This window comes from Triticum dicoccoides, chromosome 2B (genome assembly GCF_002162155.2).
Source record: "Triticum dicoccoides isolate Atlit2015 ecotype Zavitan chromosome 2B, WEW_v2.0, whole genome shotgun sequence".
Classification (NCBI taxonomy): domain Eukaryota; kingdom Viridiplantae; phylum Streptophyta; class Magnoliopsida; order Poales; family Poaceae; genus Triticum; species Triticum dicoccoides.
Window position 1 is genome coordinate 9,520,305 of NC_041383.1, and position 6,044 is coordinate 9,526,348.

The following is a 6,044-nucleotide window of genomic DNA, read 5'->3' on the forward strand; positions in this document are numbered from 1 at the left end:
CTGGCCTGCAGGCACTGCACTATGGAGTGTGACGCCTCCGGCCTAGGCGCCACACATGTCTGTAACTTTTCCTTCATTCTGTTGCTCCTTGTTGCTCCAGTTTTGCATCACAGATAGTTTCATCACAGAATAAGCATTACTAAGAGATTTAAGTTAAACATTACCACCAACATAGAGTTCAACACATAGAGTGACCATCACGACAAGTTCGACATTACCACCAACATAGAGTTGAACACATAGAATGACCATCACGGCAAGTTCGACATTACCACCAACATAGCTACCATTACTACCATTACTAAAAGAGAACGATGACTACTTCCTTTCGCGCTTGCTGGCTACTCCACCTCTCTTGGAGGGTATCTTCTTCACCTTCCTAGGAAGACGAACCCGCTCCGGCTCTGGCTCCGGTTCCTCCACGTCATCCACATCGTCATCCACATCGTCATCCAAATAGTCGTCCAAAGCCACCATCCGCGAGGTGCCGACCGTCCTTTTGCCTCTTTGGGTGAAGTCCTCAGGTGTGTATTTGTTGATTCCCCTCCTAGGCTTTTACTCATATGCAGACCGAACCTTGTAGGTCCCCAAGGTCCTATCATCAGAAACCTATGCATCCACAAAAGATATGGAAAGACCGTTTGTGAGAATATAGTTAGCAAATGCATCAACAATTGGATATATAACCTCAGGCCATACCTCTTGGGTGAGCACACCCACATCTTGGGTGACCACACCCACATCCTCATCGTCCAAAGGATTATCATGGCCAGAAGTTGGATCTGATGGTGTCGCCGACCTAGAACGTTCTGGTGATACATACTCGGGGTCACGACAACCGAAAAGGTTTGACAGCCGCCTTAAGTTTTGGCCCTGGCACTGCAACATGAACAAGTGAATGAGACATCGAACGTAGCAACACATGTTAAGTGCTAGTTTGAAGGAGATGTGAACCTTAATGAATGCTCGAAGTGCACCTTCCCCATCGCTTTTGCCAGCCGGGGTTGTTTCCAGAATAGTGTCGGACTCATCAGCTGCTTTCTTGATCTGGGCACGCTATGAACAGAAAAGGTATTAACGTGTTAGGCAAGTGAAGATGTGAATATTGCGAATTGAAAAGCAAAAAGGGCAGATACCACAAAGTTCATCATTGGCCCCGCAGGGATCACGGAGTTTCCTTTCCTGACTAATGCGTTGTACTGGTGCTGGGCTACCTCATCAAAGACAGTGGGTTCTTCCAAAATCTTATCATCATACGTCGGCTTGCATACCTCCACACGAGTGACGCCTAGAAACCATGTGAGATAGTTGTTGAACGCAATCGGGCAGTGCTCACGAAGCTTGGCTCGTTTTCCAGCCCTAGCTTGCTCCAAAGCAAGCTCCCACTGTATGACATACTTGTTGTGATGCTTTGCCCAATCCTTGATCTTCCGCTGCTTTTTCCTATCCAACCTGCAAGTTAGAAACATAATATTAGCATCATCGAAACCGCTGAGAAGCTGCTAATTGCTCAAGGTTGATTATATCTTACGCGTGTAGCACTATATCCGTGTCCACAAACTCCGGCGGGTGTGGCATGAACAAACCAAACTGACGGTACACCCGATGTGGCATGTGAAGCTCAACCGCCCAGTTGCATATGAGTGGACACCGCATATGCCAGAGATCCCTATCCCTAGTGCACACCGGATTCAGCGTGAACTCTATAGGGTTCTCAAAACTCTCTCCTTTTCCATAAGGTTCCCATACAACCTACAAAATTAGATAGAATGAAAAATTGATATCGATTTACGATGGAAGCATGATAATAACTTATGCAATGTCAATTCACCTGCTCAGGCGTGATCGCGTCCATCTCGCTCCTGTACAGCTTGTACATGACCGAGGGATCATCCGTCATCTCATTTAACACATCCCACTTGTAAGCCCAAGTCGGGCGCCGTAGTGGGTCGTCTTTCTCGTCCCAATCCTCGAACTTCAAGGTCTTCAGTCGTCCAACCGGCAAACGCTCCCAGCTCCATATGGAAAGTGCGAGCAAATAACCACCAATACCTCCAGATAGCCTACAACAGGCTTCGTCCAACTACTAGTACGAACCGAACACAACCCCACGTGATGGTTGTCAAAATCAAGTACTACTTCTGTAGTAATTGAAGCACGCCTCCCAAGAGTACATCATCACTACAGCTTTTAATCAAATTCCATGGGCGTTGTGTGCTTTGGTTTTAGCCGGCCGCTGCCAGGTGCTATCTCTCCAAATTACTTTCAATGCACAATATTTTTCTTGGGAATTATTCCTTGGGCCAGTGTTATTTTTTCTACACAGGTCAGCTAATTTGTGGCTGCAATGAGATCGCCCCACGAATTCATGTTTCATCATGCTGCCACTACGCTACATCTGCGTCGTTATTCCGGGCACCCTGAATCCAGCCGAGGAGGACGAGCATGTCTGCGTACAGTCCACGCGGAGCAGCGCCCGTAGCCAACACGAATTCAGCTATGCGGCAACCCACATGGAGATCAATCTTTCCTTTTCTTTATTAAGATAAGTGTACTATACTATTGCTTGCTACTACCTGCGTGGGATGCTATACCTCTGCACTGTATCTATTTGGATCTAACGTCTGATTGCTAGCTGATTGACTCACAAATCCTCAGGTGCTATTCTTCCTAATAATTACATGCAGTAAAAATTATTTGTGACATTATGTTTTCTGTTAGGTTTGTACTGCTCTATGTATATAGATTGATGTACGGCCTAAGTTCGCGTCCGCTGCATGTCGATACATCGGATTCGGATACATCGGATTCAGACTCAATCTGACCAACAGACGATTCAGCCGAAGAGATAGTGCGGAAGCAGTACCCTAACAGGGAATGGGCTCCCTGACAGCACACAAAGCACACAAACAAGGAGATTTAATTATTTCCCCCCTTTTTAAATGAGCTCTTCATCGGCCGCTGGCAGTTCCCAATAATCCTTTTCAAAAAGTGGATAGACCTAGAGTATTTCTAACCTAATTAAATACTTGTTTTGCAAGCACGGTCCTTGTGATCTAATCTACAAACACTAATTCACATATTGATGAATGCCAGCACTCTAGCTAGCACTACTTCGGGCAACGACCAAAGTTCGACCGATGTTTCTTTATTTCCTTCGGTCCTCCACGATCATCGCCGTCCAGGTTTTTAGCGATTTGTTTAGCACATAGATTATTATACAGAGAATGTTTTCTGTTCTTTTGTGTTGCATTATTTTTGCAGAGAAGTTTTTCGGACCCTCCTACACGGCGTCAGTCTGGCCAGTCTCTCGTTGTCACCTAGGCATGTCAACCAATGTCGATATTGACCTCGCGCCAGATAATCGACCTTGACTATGTCACGCCGCCACCTCGGCAATCCGACGTTGTCGTCCAGCCTGCGCTGATCATGCCAGACCAATCTCAACGCAGTCACAGGGAGATTTGATTTTTCTTCTTTTCTCTATTATTTATTAAGTTTGGAGGCAGTCTACACTTTCACTAATGGCCTCACTTTCGTGTGCTTTTCTGATGCAATTAGTACTACCAGTTGCTTCACTTCCATCAGAGAATGGATTGATGCAACAAGAAGCTTACGTGGTACCTTCCATATGAAGTTGTATGAGTACTTTGGGCCGCTCTTTCACAACAATTGCTACATGCGGATAAGGCTGACAGCCACCGCACCCACTGACACCTTCGTGCTGTGTCTTGAGCTTGCGTTGTTTTTTCTTGAAGAGGAAAGGGTGATGCAGCAATAGTAGCGTAAGTATTTCCATTAGTTTTTGAGAACCAAGGTATCAATCCAGTAGGAGGCTCCTCAAAAGTCCCACGCACCTACACAAACAAACAAAGAACTCGCAACCAACGCAATAAAGGGGTTGTCAATCCCTTCACGGCCACTTGCGAAAGTGAGATCTAATAAAAATAGAATGATAAGATAAATATATTTTTGATATTTTATAATATAGATGCAAAAAGTAAAGACGTAAATAAAAGTAGATTGGAAGCAAATATGATAAGAGATAGACCCGGGGGCTATAGGTTTCACTAGTTGCTTCTTTCAAGATAGCATAACTATTACGGTGGGTGAACAAATTACTGTTGAGCAATTGATAGAATAGCGAATAATTATGAGATTATCTAGGCATGATCATGTATATAGGCATCACGTCCGCAACAAGTAGACCAACTCCTGCTAGCATCTACTACTATTACTCCACACATCAACCGACTCCTGTCTGCATCTAGAGTATTAAGTTCATAAGAACAGAGTAACGCATTAAGCAAGATGACATGATGTAGAGGGATAAACTCAAGCAATATGACATAAACCTCATCTTGTTATCCTCGATGGCAACAATACAATACGTGCCTTGCAACCCTTTTTGTCACTGGGTAAGGACACCGCAAGATTGAACCCAAAGCTAAGCACTTCTCCCATGGCAAGAAATATCAATCTACACTAGTAGAAAAGGGGCCAATGGTCCAGGCCAGTCCAGCCATTAGTCCCGGTTCAATCCAGAACCGGGACCAATGGGGGCACCGGACCCTGTTCGTGAGCCCCGGGGGACGGCCGGGCCACGTGGGACATTGGTCCTGGTTCGTCTGGACCTTTTGGTCCCGGTTGGTGGGACGAACCGGGACCAATGGGCCTCGCTCCTGGCCCACCATCATTGGTCCCGGTTGGTGGCTCGAACCGGGACCAAAGGCTGACCATTAGTCCCGGTTCATGCCATCAACCGGGACTAAAGGGTTGGTCCTCGTTGCGAGTTTAGTCCCACCTCGCCAACCGAAGGGGAATCAGACCGGTTTATAAGCCCCTCCCTCTCTACCTTATTGAGCTCCTCTGAAAATGAAAATAGATGCCCTTATATAGGGAATTTAGCATAAATTCATACGGATTTCTCTTGAAATTCGTTATGAATTTAAGTTGGATTTCCTCTATAAGCGCATCTCTGCTCATTTTTGAGTAGTTTTTTATATAGTTTTTCTTCTTATTCTGCTATATTTATTTTTTTCTTTTTATTTATGAGTTGTAATAAGCCATTAAAAATAAGCATATATGCTCCTTTTTTAGTACAGTTAATCACAACTAGTTTTTGCTTCTATTCATTTCTGAGTAGTTTTCTATATTTGTTTTTCTTTTCTGCTATATTTATTCTTTTGTTTTTATTTCTGAGTTGTAATAGGTCATTAAAAATAAGCATCTATGCTATTTTTTCGTAAAGTTAATCAAAATTATTTTTTCTTCTATTTATTTCTGAGTGGTTTTTTATCTAGTTTTTTTTCTTTTCTGCTACATTTATTTTTTTCTTTTTATTTCTGAGTTGTAATAAGTCATTAAAAATAAAAAGAGGCGCAATGCTCGTTAATTTGCTTCAAGCCTTTCGGAATAGTGTCAACTGCACTGCACATAGCTCTATGTAGTCTACCGTATTCCTCAAGGCTTGAAGCTAACCAACGTGCAGGAGCATTGAGCCTCTTCGTCATCGTCTTTGCACTCAGGGCTTATAAACAGTTGCGAGTGCCTCTCGCTTGGCGAGGTGGGACTAAAAAAACAGCTGCAGGAAGAATCATCAAAAAATAGCTGCAGAAAATAAAAAAGTAGTTACACGGGTCCATTGGTACCGGTTCATGGCACCAACCGGTACCAATGCTACTCTTTGGTCCCGGTTGGCTGGACCAACCGGGACGAATGCTCATCGTTAGTCCCGATTGGAGCCACCAACCGGGACCAAAGGTCTTCGTTTCTCGCCCTTTGCGCTGCTGAAAAGAGGCCTTTGGTCCCGGTTGGTCGCTCCAACCGGGACTAAAGGTTGCATTAGTCCCGGTTGGAACGACCAACCGGGACCAATGCTTTTGCTATATATACTGGACTTAGCAGTTTTCGCCAAGACCCATCTCTTTCTCGCCCCGACGCCTCTGCTCCTCATCGCCGTCGCCGCCGAGCCCTGCCCCGCGCCGCCCCGAGCCCGCCGACGTCGCCCGCGCACGTCGTCGCCGCTCCCATCGCCGCCCGCG